Source organism: Convolutriloba macropyga, chromosome 12 (assembly GCF_964194025.1).
Source record: "Convolutriloba macropyga chromosome 12, txConMacr16.3, whole genome shotgun sequence".
Taxonomy (NCBI): Eukaryota; Metazoa; Xenacoelomorpha; order Acoela; family Convolutidae; genus Convolutriloba; species Convolutriloba macropyga.
The window spans coordinates 30,159,632-30,172,637 of NC_134479.1; the positions used below are offsets into that span (position 1 = coordinate 30,159,632).

A 13,006-nucleotide genomic window follows, 5' to 3' on the forward strand; every position below is an offset into this window, starting at 1 on the left:
TTTACGAAAACAATTTGTCAGAGCCACAAAAACCAGGAGCTTAACTCTGAAACCATAAAGTTATCTCGTTGGGTCTCATTTTTTTGTAAAAAAAGGCCAGGCCCCATTATAATCTAAAAAAAAATTATCATAAGGATCCATAGTGAGATCAAGATCTGCCCAGATGTTGCTGTGCGTCTATCAAAATACTGAATTGTTGAAATGGTTGCGAAATAGATCAATTCTATACACAATTTTCCTTTTTGTCAAACAAAACAAAAGATTTTGTATAACTGTCGAGTTTGAATTTTCAAAAAATTGGCAAAATTGTAATTCCAGAAGACTCCTCAAGCCAGCGGGAGTACAACTAGCTCTGTTTTGAGCTTAGAAGGAATCTGGCCGCAGTTTTGAGGTGTCTACTTCCAGCAAACTTAAAGCAAGTTGGCTAAAAAAGCAAATTTGATCCCATTTTTGATGAAAAAAAGTCTGAATTTTGAAAAATTTTGGCGTAAATTCCATAAAAAACTGAGATCGAACAATTCAACAACCCTCCTCTATCTTTAGAGATAAAATCTATAGCAAAACAGTTTACAATTTTAATATATTTTTGGCAAAATTGACGAAAATTTGGTCAAAAATTACGCAAATTTGGTCAAAAATGTGAATAAAACAGCTAATATTCACAAAACTTTAAACCTCTATAACCCCCTTTAAATAACAAAAATTGAAAAGATCTTTTTAATTCCATATTCTACGCTGGACTGGCTTTCTAAAGATGCCTCTCTCAACTCTCTATGATAATTATATCGATCGGCCAAAATTGACTGAACAAAAAACCCATTTGAGTATGTAGTTCCTCTCCCCTCAAGAGGGGTCGGAACAACTATTTACAATGCTTGAAATATCATTGTAAACTATCACAAAGCTATTTTTTTGTAATTATTGCTTTAAATGAAACAATTGAGAACTGTTTCTTGTTTTTTGAAGTAAATATATAACCTGGGACCTGAAGTGTTGAGCCAATTTTTTTCGTATTTGATTTTTTCAAGAAATATTCGTTAAATAAAGACAACAATCTTTGCTTGCGGAGTAAACTTTGATGTACATCATTGTTATAAAAATATGATTAACATATTAGTTTTTGCTGCTGTTGGTTTTATTTAAGGATTTTTAACTCTTTTTTTACTTCAGTTTGACTGACAGAAAAATAAAAAATTCACCCGCAATTTGACTACTTTTTTCATCGATCTATTTTGAGGTAATCATTTTTTTTCTTTTTTTTTTCTGTTTCCCTAGAGAGCAAACTACTGTTTTTGAAAAAGGAAAGTGTCTGTTTGAACGATAAAAGACTTTGTGTTTAATACTCGCAATCACGTTTTGTTATCGAAAACAGGAAACTGAAGGTGTCCTCGGTTTTAAACGTAGAAAATGGTCCAAATGCTCTGTTTTCACAAGATGAAATTTATTGATGTCATTGGTTGTCAAACGTAGGAAATGCTTGTTATGATCGGTTGTAGGAAAAGAGAATTTATTGGAAATTGGCTGACATGTTAAGGACAAAAATATTTGTCATGAAACGAAAAAAATCGTATTAATGTTCGGTTTTCGAATAGAGCGAAATTTTTGATTGGGTCGTTTTTCAAACCTAAGAAAAGAGTGGTACGTTTGGTCTTTCCTAATTAGGAGCTTATTCGTATATTTGGTTTTTAAACGTAGGAATCCGTATGATTGAGTAGTCCTTGCAATGTTGAGCAAGCTCGACGGTTGAGTAGCTTGGCTGATTAGGTTTAACCATAAAATAGTACACAGCCTGTAAAAGTTTGAACAGATACACAAACACACAGACATACACACCCAAAACACACAAAACACACAGACACGCACAAACACGCACACAAACACAAAAACACAAACATACACACATACACACATACACACAATCTCAAACGCACAAAAACACGCAAAACTAGTCTCCCAATGCGCACACAGGCTCGTACAAACACGCACACACATACACGTACACACACACAAGAACACACGCAGACATCCAAAAACACACGCACAACCACAAACACACACACATACACATACACACACACACAAACGCTCTCTCTCACACACACACACTTATACAGGGAAACACACTCAGACACGCACAAACACACACACACACACACACACACACACACACACACACACACACACACACACACACACACTCACAGAGACAGAACGGCACGAGAAAACTATTTTAAAGCGTAACTAAATTCTGATCGAAAAGGATATTTGAATAAAAAGGCGGAACCAACCGCTAGTTCAGAAGGGGAATTTTACCTTACCTCATGAAGTAACTCTTGACTTGTAGGTAACAAAGCAGAGTTCAAAATTGATTTGCCATAAAATTGATTTCACGTAAAATGTGCCTTTGTATGTGTCATTTTTGCCAATAAAATACTTTATCAGTTCGGTAATTAATTTATAACCAAGTTAAGAGGTCAAACGGCAGAAATGGTAAATATTCGGTGATAAAAATGAGTTATAAATAAAGCTATTAGTCGAAATTTTATCTAATGCATTATATCAATTGCAACAGTTTCTAATGTCAAAATTTGACACAGAGCTAAACGGTGTTTTTTTGTCACTATTTGGGCAAAATGGGCAAAATATATAACCATAAACCCTCTTCTAACAGTTTTAAATGTTGGCGCTCTTGGTAAATGTTTAAGGAATAGTTTCCTGTTTATTTATTTTAATTCGCGGCTCGCATAGCAAGAACTGGATTTACAAAGTCCGGGTTTGTAAAATTCCGGCTGCTTTTTCACGCTCGTTGGGTTGGCTGAATAATAAAATAACCCGTTGCCAAACCGGGTTTTGAGTAGAATTAGACGAATTTTAAGTGTGCTCAGATTTTAAGGCGGTCGGGAGACTGAAATACAATTTTCCCAATCTGGGAAAATGCTGTTAAAATCGCTCTTATAGTCCGAAAATATAGAATATATTCTCCCTATTTTAACTTTTAATGCCTTGTGATATTCGACTTCTCCAGGAAAGCTTGTAAATGATCGAAAGGGGAGAAGAGTGAACAAGGAGGGCTCAGGGGGGGGGGGGGGGCAGAGGGCGAACTAAGTTGTAAGCTGTCTACTAAACAGGAGCGCTTTGCTGTTACAAAGACTTTCACTTATTTATGTATTTACGGGCGATTGTTTTTCTGTTGTTTTAAAAAGCAGAACACTGAGAAAGCAGAATTTTATTTACGGAATAATTTTTTTATGATTTCAGACAAAATCTTTTAAATCTCATTTTTTAAAAAACTGCATTGCTTTGTCTGAATAACTTAAGTGGAAAGTTTTGCAATTTATTTTGATTTTGCTAAAATTTTGAGGTTTCTGCTAAGCTCACAGTTATATTTTTGAACAAATTTTTGCGTTGGGTGGTCGACATTAAATGGCCTTACACCTACAAGTTGAGTCAGTAGTTATTGCTATGATGTATTTTATTCAACAAGAAGTCTTTTTGGGTGGCATTTGAGGAGGAGGGGCGGGGGAGGGGTTAGGGCCGGGGGGGGGGGGTAATGCTGTTATTTGGGGATAATGAGAACTGGGAAAACTAAAAGGTTATCCCGGTAAATTGCGGAATCCAAAAGTCAGTTATTGACTGAAATTTGACATGGGATTATTTTAAGGAAGATTCGATAAATCCGGTTTTGGACAAGCTCTTAAGTGGTTGGAATAATTTCCATTATTTACCATTATCCCTCAAAAATTGCAGTAAAATGAAACGCGGATTTTTCTGAAATTTACTGCTGCAAAATAACAAAAATGATAAACCTATAAACCTATATAGAGTCTATTTGAAAATTCAAAACCGACATTTTATGGTCTCTCGATAAACAAAGTCAATTTTAGCAAATAGTGATAGTAAAAATAAAACAGAAGGGGGGGGGGTGTTTTTTCTATAGTTTTATGCATTGACAATTTCTTTATTGTGTTTTTGATATAGCTCTTAAATTGTGCAGTTTATACGCCATAATAAGAACAAACAACTAGGGGGAAATATAAAGAAATAAGAAATTATAGCTCAAAATTGACGCGATTTTAACAAAACAAAAAGGCGGACCATTTTGTTCACAAATGGAGCGAAAACAACAAATTGTAGAAAGTCACTCAATGCGCTTATTTTTCTCCAAGCGTGTCTTTAATTCACTTATTCACGCTTTTTTATCGCTTTTCTGTCAACGAAATTTTTAATTTTTCCTACAGACGAATAAAAAATTCAGCAATTTTTCACACCAAACAGACCCGCTTTATTAAATTTATTTTTTATCAAAAGATGAAAAATTTATCAAGAGTTGGGTATGAAATTTTAAATGAAATGCTGAAAAAAGGAAATTTTTCGAGATCTGTGCGACATCGACAGATAAACAATGGCAAATTTATTGGAGCTGTGTGCGGTTTATTTTTCCTTGTTTTTGTTTGTGCCTGGTATTTTTGTTTATGCCTGATTTCCCCCTTCCCGTCTTCTGTCATGGATAATAAGATAAAGCAGCGAGTGTGTGGGGGGTGCGGGGGGGGGGCTAATATTCAAATGCGTACGCCTACAGCTATTGTGTAAGATTATAGGGAAAAATGTTCAGCCACTGTCAAAAAAAGATCTATACTCTTAACAGCAGGTATTAGGAAGCTTAGTTAAAATGCCCGCTTTTAATACCTATATTAGCTGATTTTTAGGCTCCGGCTATACGCTTGAAAATTTTCATTTTCATTTTGCGTTCATTTTCATTCAGAACATTATGAGTGGAATTGTCACAATAAAAAATGGAGAAATCTCGCAATAAATTTTTACCTTTCTACTATTCAAGTTAAATCCTTTTGTCCTTTTGAACTTCCAAATGCAAGCTTTGATGTATATATCAAAGGAAAAAATAGATAGATATTTGGTTTTATGAAAAGTGCGGTTGAAAGATTAGTTGGGTATGTTTTATTATGTGCGCGTGTGATGCTATTAGTCGTGACCTCTAACGACTTCGGCAATTGTATCATATAAATCGATTAATAAAGACAAAAGAGAAATCAAAACTTTTATCCGGAACTTCAAAAGGTTTATCTTCGATTTTGATCATTATAAGGCTGGAATGCGTTTTTACAAAGAACAGTAAATTGTGCTCCATCAAACTTGCACCATGATCTCTCCAGCTCATCAACTTGACTTACCTATATTATGTGTTCTCCGAAAATGTATATTCAATTTGTCAATATAAATTTTCTGCTACTATTCGGAGAATTTTGAATGACTTTGTTCTGATTGTTATTACCTTCTATTGAAAAAGAAAGACAATTTTTCTCCTTATAAGTTGACGTAAAAAATGACGATATCATATTGCGCAAAAAGAGATCAGAGGAGAAAAGAGACAAGTCTTGAGATAAAAGGAAAGCTGAAAGAATTTTTTTTTCAAAAAAATTTCTTTCGGAAATGTATTGCAAGTGCAATAAATTTGCATATGACGTTCTTGATATGTATTTAAAGTAACTTAGACCATTTAGTATCATTTCAACAAAATAATGCTTCGAAATTCTTGTAAAAAATAGTCGAGGGTCAAATTTACTTTACTTTTTCAGCACTTTAAATGACCTCATCAAATTTATAATTTTTGGATGTTTTTGGGTACTGTTTTGTGCAACTATGAATTTCCAGTTCATTCTAGTGAATCAAAAATTTACCACAACTTGATAAATTCTGTTATACTAACTGTGGAAATTTGTAATGTTGAAGTCGACACAACACCCACAGAGCGCAATGCTACCTCTGGACACGAATCAAGTTTCCTTCTCATCAACCAGTTTTTTTGCCACTGGTAGCCTCATGGCGGGTCCGGAATATTGTGGATTCAGTGAAACCCCAGAAAACACCCAACCTCTCGTCATAAAAGACAAACCACTTTCAAGAAAAATAGGAAAATCTCCTAGAGTCAAGGGCCTTTTTGAACTTAAGTCATTGTTTTCCAGGGCGATTAACAAAAAATGAGCAAAAAAGAGCGTTAAGCCAGTGCAACGTCCAATATCTATGAATTGTGAAATTGAACAAACTTTCATATGCATAAATTTTCTTTCCTCTGCCCAATTGCCCAATCCTACGTATATTTAACTGTATTTTGTATCAACAGACTCCATTGAGTTTGTTGAAAATTTCTTTTTATACAGCATGAAACTAATAAGCCCTCAAAACTCATTCACTAAAACAGTTTAAGTTAAAATGATTTTTTGGCTGGCGCGTTGTACGTTTTCCCATTGAAGGCAACAATCGAAAAAACTACAATAAAGAAACCTATTTTTGACAAAGGATACTGTTAGCGTAAGTATAGCAATTAGTTAACCTCTTATAAATTGTTTTTGGATTTTATCGTCAACCAGAGGACTACCCAGGTTGAGGTCCCAGACAAAAAGTCGATATGTCCAGACCCAGATGAATGCCCGACGGGGGTGTCGTTCAATCAAATTTACATAGTCTGGAAAAACGGAAAAACGAACGAATAACAGGACATGAACGCATGAATGGTCTGATGAACGCACGAAAGTCTGGACATGGAAGCACGATAGGTCTGATGATACACAAGGGATACTCGATGCAAACTTTTGTATAATTTAAATTAATCTGAACAAATTTTAAAAGAAAAAATCGTCAAATAGTTATCATTAAACTAAAAAAGACACGGCTAAATTTACAAATAGTGTCTGAGGTGTCAATTGTTTGTAAAATAGTAGATACTTTTTTTTGCAGACACTAAATACACTAGTAATAACTCAAAACAGTCGCTTATTAGAGAAAAATAGGGAAATCTCCTAAAGTCAAGGGCCTTTTTGAACTTAAGTCATATTGTTTTCCAGGGCGATTAACAAACAAAAAAGCAAAAAAGAGCGTTAAGCCAGTACAACGTCCAATATCTATGAATTGTGAAATTGAAAAAAATTGCAAATGCATAACTTTTATTTCCCCTGCCCAATCCTACGTACATTTAACTGTATTTTGTATCAATAGACTGCATTGAGTTTGTTGAGAATTTCTTTTTAAACAGCATGAAACTAATAAGCCCTCCAAATTCATTCGCTGAAACAGTTAAGTGAAAATGATTTTTCGGCTGACACGTTGTACGTTTTCCCATTGAAGGCAACAGTCGAAAAAATTGCAATAAAGAAAACTATTTTTTCAAAGGAAACTGCTAGCGTAAATGTAGAAATAAGTTCAACTCAAATAAAGTTCTTTCGTCCAGGTTTTATCGTTAACCAGGGTCTACCCAGGTTGAGGTTCCAGACGGAAGGTCGATATGTCCAGATGGGCATGACGTGCGTTCAAATTTACACAGTCTGGAAAAACGAAAAAACAAACGAAAGTCTGGACATAAAAGCACAAAAAGTCTGATGAACGCACGAAAATCAGAACATGAGCAAAAAAGGTCTGATGATACCCAAGAGATACTCCATACATAGTTTGATATCATTTACATCAATCTGAACATTTCTTAAAAAAACATCAAACAATTTTCATTAAACTAAATACAAAACACGGCTAAATTTACAAATAACGTGTGAGGTGTCAATTATATAAAATAGTTGATACATTTTTTGCAGACTCTAAGTACATTAGTAACAATCCAAAACAGTCCCTGATTAGTTTCAACAACTCCTTGATCCACTTTAAATCAGGCTATTTTTAAAAGTCGCTGCTCTCAAAATTTACAGAATTATGTCAAAAAATCTTATTTTTGTGGACCAACTGTGCCATTTTTTTTTGTTTTAGGCTATACATAGACTACATAACAAATTAGATTCAATTTCCCTAATCACTTTCTAAACCAATTAAAACCAATTCTTTTTTCTAAGGAAATAGTCTCTATATTCGCAAAAATACTACTAAAACAACATCTTTTTTGTCAAATCTTTAAGTCAATTAGAAAAACATTTGACTGAACGATTTTTAATTTGTTGAAAAAACAAACAGGCGAAATGATTTTTCTATTTCAGAACTTGAACGGTCAAAATTTGATTATTGCTTAAATGTTTGATGAACGAACGCACGAAAGTTTCTTAGCGTAAGTATAGCAATTAGTTAACCTCTTATAAACTTCTTTTGTTGGGGTTTTATCGCTAACCAGAGGACTCAGCAGGTTGAGGTCCCAGGTGGAAAGTCGACATGTCTAGAGCCAGATGAACGCACGACGGGGGTGCCGTAAGTTCAAAATTAAGTTGTCCAGAAAAACGGAAAAACAAACGAAAGTCTGGACATGAACCCACGAAAGGTCTGATGAACGCATGAAAGTCTGGACATCAACGTACGAAAGGTTTGTTGATACACAAGGGATCTTCCATACAGAGTTTGGTATAATTTAAATCAACCTGAACAGTTTGTAAAATAAACAGCATCAAATAAATGTCATTAAACTAAACAAAAAACACGGCTAAACTTTCAAATAACGACTGAGGTGTTAGTTTTTTTTTATAATAGTTCATACATTTTTTTCACAGACTCTAAATATACTAGTAATAATCCAAAACAGTCGCTGATTAGTTTCAACAATTTACTGATCCATTTTATGTCAGCTGTTTTTAAAAGTCACCGCTCTCTTAAGTTATGGAATTATGTGTAAAAAGGTCATATTTTTGTAGACCTACTGTACCAAAATTCTTTTTGTTTTAGGCTCTGCATAGACTACATAACAATATTGATTCATTTTCCTCAATCACTCCCTGACCCGGTTAAAGCCAACTTTTTTTGAAAAAAATAGTCTCTATATTCTTGAACTTCTAAAACACAATCTTTTTTCTTAAATCTTTAATTCAATTCGGAAAGGTTTTGACCGAACAAATTTTCAAAAGTTAATTTCTTGAAAAAACAAACAAGCGAAATAATTTTTTTATGTCAAGAATTGAACGGTCGAAATTGGATTATTGCACAAAAGTTTGATGAATAAACACACGAAAGTCAGATTATGAACGCACGAAAGATTGGACATAAACGCACGAAAATCTGGTGAGCACACAAAAATCTGGTGATGCACGAAATTCCAGACCTGAACGCACGAAAAAGTTGTCAACGCACAAAAATCTGGACATGAACGCACGAAAGTCTCGTGAGCGCACAAAAAACTGGTTAACGCACGAAAGTTTGGACATGAACGCACGAAAATCTGGTGAACACACGAAAATCTATACCTGAACGCACGAAAAAATGTCAACGCACGAAAGTCTGGGCATAAACGCACTAAAGTCTGTTGAACGCATGAAAGTCTGGACATAAACGCACGAAAATCTGGTGAGCACACAAAAATCTGGTGAGTGTACGAAATTCTAGACCTGAACGCACGAAAAATTTGTCAACGCACGAAAGTCTGGACATGAACGCACGAAAGTCTGGTGAGCGCACGAAAATCTGGTTAACGCACGAAAGTCTGGACATGAACGCAAGAAAATCTGGTGAACACACAAAAATCTATACCTGAACGCACAAAAAAATTGTCAACGCACGAAAGTCTGGGCATAAACGCACTAAAGTCTGTTGAACGCACGAAAGTCTGGACATAAACGCACGAAAATCTGGTGAGCACACAAAAATCTGGTGAGTGTACGAAATTCTAGACCTGAACGCACGAAAAACTTGTCAACGCACGAAAGTCTGGACGTGAACGCACGAAAGTCTGGACATGAACGCACGAAAATCTGCTGAACGCACGAAAGACTGATCATGAAAGCACAAAAGGTCTGATGAACGCACCAAAGTCTGGAAATAGACACCTTCCGTCTGGGACCTCAACCTGGGTAGGACTGCAATTCTGTCGCAATTGGAAAGGGCAGAGTTGTATAAAAAGTTTGTTTCTTTGTTAGCGTAGGGACCCCAGTTAGGAAACGGACGATTCAATAGTGAGAACTCAATCAGTCGAGAGAGGACTCTGTCGGTAGAACGTTGATTCCGGGATCAACGCCAGGTGGCGGAACTGTCAGAAGCACCAATCAGAGATGCGGTCCTCCAGATATTGGTTTTCTTCAAGGAAAAATTGAGACAAGGGAGCCCATGAAAACATTATTTGTGTGCCGCAAACAATGGCTACTTTATAAAGTAGCAGTGGATAAACAACGTGACTTGTGATAACACGAGCGAAAAAGGCTGAATGAACACATAAGAGAGCGCTAGATGACATCTATGAGGGTGTCAGGACCATTCACCCCATTCCATTTACCCAATGTCATTCCACCCAATGCCATTTTACCCAACCTGCCATTTTACCCAACGTCAACTTACCCATGTTGTCCTATTGTTAAAATTACCGGAGCGACTATTTAGCCGACTATATAATTAAATGGCCCGTGGAACTTGATATTAAACTATAACAACCAATTCTACGGTCTTGAATTCTCATTTTATTTCCCGTAGCACCTAGAGGAACTACTTTCATTTTAAATTTTTTGCATGCTGTCGTTTCGTAGCTGACGAGGGAACAATGCCCAGGTCAAGGTACGGTCTTATGAAAAGACAATGCTCGACCAAATTGTACTATGAAAAGACCATACTCGACTCATTTGAGCTATGAAAAGATTTTCGCTGTCTTTAAGACATTCTGCATTCGACTCAGATTTATCGCAAAAGACTTAAGCTGGACCCAAAGTTTTTCAAAAGACTTTGGCTCGATCCAAAATTTGGCCTGGACTTAAGCTCGACACAATGTTCGCAAATAAAGTCGAGTTGAAGTCTTTCCATGGATCCTTCATTGGTCTTTTCATAAATCTGCTTTTTTTGCCAATAACATTTTACGTACAATATTGTATATAAGGTAGTTAGGATGTATGCTCCTTCGCCTTTTACGAATCAAAAGAACCACAAATCCCTCAAAAAATGTATTATTTTTTTTTAAAAAATGATAGCTAATAATTGTGGATGGTAAAACAAACCGAGTAACGCCGAACTTTGTCATTCTAATGGAACTAGGACCAATAAACTTAAGCTAGATGATTTCATTAAATCAGGTAATGTGATAATATACTCAAGCTGCAATAACTCTTTATCTTAAGATTTGAACAAATTCTTAAAACTTTTGGTATTTTTCCAACTGATTCCTAAGTTGGTCTACTCTGGTACAAAAACTTTAATCTTTTTCTGGTCATGGAAAGACTCATGGAAAGACTAATGGTGGACCCAAGAAATGACCTTACCTCGACTTTGTTGGTTATGAAATGACTAATGGTGGATCCATGAAAAGACCTGAGCTGGACTTTCCTCGTTATGAAAAGATTTTAGCTCGACCCATGAAAAGATATTAGCTCCACTTTAACTAGGACCCTCTACCGTGTAATTATAGTCAATATTGCCTAGCCCCAACTAGACTTTTAAAGTTTTTCCATAAGTGGAGGCCTAGGCCTGGGTGACTCATGCTCAACACTTCACCTACCAAACTAGCAAGATATTTGTTATACATATATATTTTAGGCTGAACTGCTGTGATTTTGTACGAATATCAATTTGAAAACTTTGTTATTTTTCTGAAGTCATAAATAGGGTTGAAATTGTGCGAAAAATAAAACTGCCAAAGCTATCGGATTCGTAATAAGTTGACCGCTTATCAGCTTTTTTGTTGCTTTACTCTTGGTTCCACTGCAGGTTTAATCCTCGATCTCTGGTACCAGATTTCTGCTGTCTTCTATCGTGTCATGAGCGGATTTTTTTTAAAAAAAAAACGCGTTGAAAATGAAAGGAAAATATTTTCTGAAACACTTTCAACTGGACTACAATTTATGCCTAAGGAGATAAAAAGAGTTGAATTTCGAAAAGCTCATGCAAGCGCATTCAGCGTAGATTTTAGAAAAACATTTCAACTCATTCAGTGCATATTTTACTTTATTATGCTACTAAAAAACGTTTCACCATGGCCCGGATTTAATGTTGCAAAACGAGAGAGATCAAATTTTTTTGTTGAGGCAAAGAAATCATAAACTTTTGCCAGCTGTCCCGAAAAGAAGTCAAAATTGTTAGATACAAAGCAAATGCAAATTGAATGAATGTCAATGCGTACTGTTAAATGTCAGTGTCCTGGCCGAAGACATTTATTGAAGAAATTGAGTTTGAGACGGGAATTAGAAGCATTCTAAATAAAAAGCATTGTTGTCAAGTGTCTGCATATTTCGCCCGCCAAATCTTTCTTAGTTTGATCGAAAATCTTCCCAACTTCCATTCACAATTACGAATGGAAGCTAAACATGATTGCTAGATCTTGCAAGAAAATTGTTCTCTCTTCTTTCAACCACCGGATGATCATTTTCAGTTTATGTGAAAACTGAAATTCACTCGCCAATTTGACCACCGGAAAAATTCTCCTATATTTTGACAAAACAACCGTTACTGGATGTGAATTATCGTCTTACCTGAAAACATGCACAAAATAAACTGGTCCGAAGATAACATAAGTAGAAATTTTTTCTCGAGTTTTTTTTCAATTCACGGTATCATGCTAAATGTATATAAATTTTATTGGCATAGAAAGATACATGGGAATTTAGACGCGTTTTAACTATTATTGAGGTGCCACAATTTTCAACTGTCTGGTTAATTAAACAAGATCAAAAGCTATAACGATCGACTAACTCACATGTAATTTAATTTATTGCGGTTTTTAATACTCACTTGTAGCCATCACTTCTGGTTATGGTTTTTAATTGATGGTTTTGAAGAACTTGATGCGCCAGTCCAGTTTGTCTTGCGGCTCTGGTCATGAATGTATTCATGAGCTACAATTTTGTTATGCTTTGAGATTCACAAATGTGGTACTAAAACGAAGTGTACACGGGAATAAGTCATAACTTCTGCTAAAATTTCGAACATAAGTGATTTATTCTCAACAACTTGTGACTAAAAGATGCAAACAGTTTTAGACAAAATGTGCCATTTGTGTTTAATTTTGTGATACACTTTTTGATTTTCTGCAAACTATGAGAAATGCAAAATCGTAAGCGTATGATTTAAGCTCATTGGAAAATAGCCAAATCTGATG

General features: G+C 35.3%; 1 protein-coding gene across 8 annotated transcripts in view; it reads right to left on the bottom strand.

Annotated features, from left to right (window-relative positions):
* The window catches only part of LOC142350842 (neogenin-like), a 97,374-nt gene extending 84,977 nt beyond the window's left edge, over nt 1-12,397 (bottom strand). Inside the window, exons 1-2 of one of the 8 annotated variants that reach the window (XM_075402803.1) lie at nt 3,815-4,118; nt 2,319-2,546 (exon numbers count right to left, since the gene is read on the bottom strand). The gene's annotated coding sequence lies outside the window, so the exon portion shown is untranslated. Of the gene's footprint in view, nt 1-2,313; nt 3,009-3,806; nt 4,119-5,725; nt 5,834-12,380 lie in introns of those variants that run through there. The other 7 variants (XM_075402804.1, XM_075402812.1, XM_075402810.1 and 4 more) reach the window with 7 other exon arrangements.
* Between the last annotated feature and the right edge of the window lie 609 nt (nt 12,398-13,006).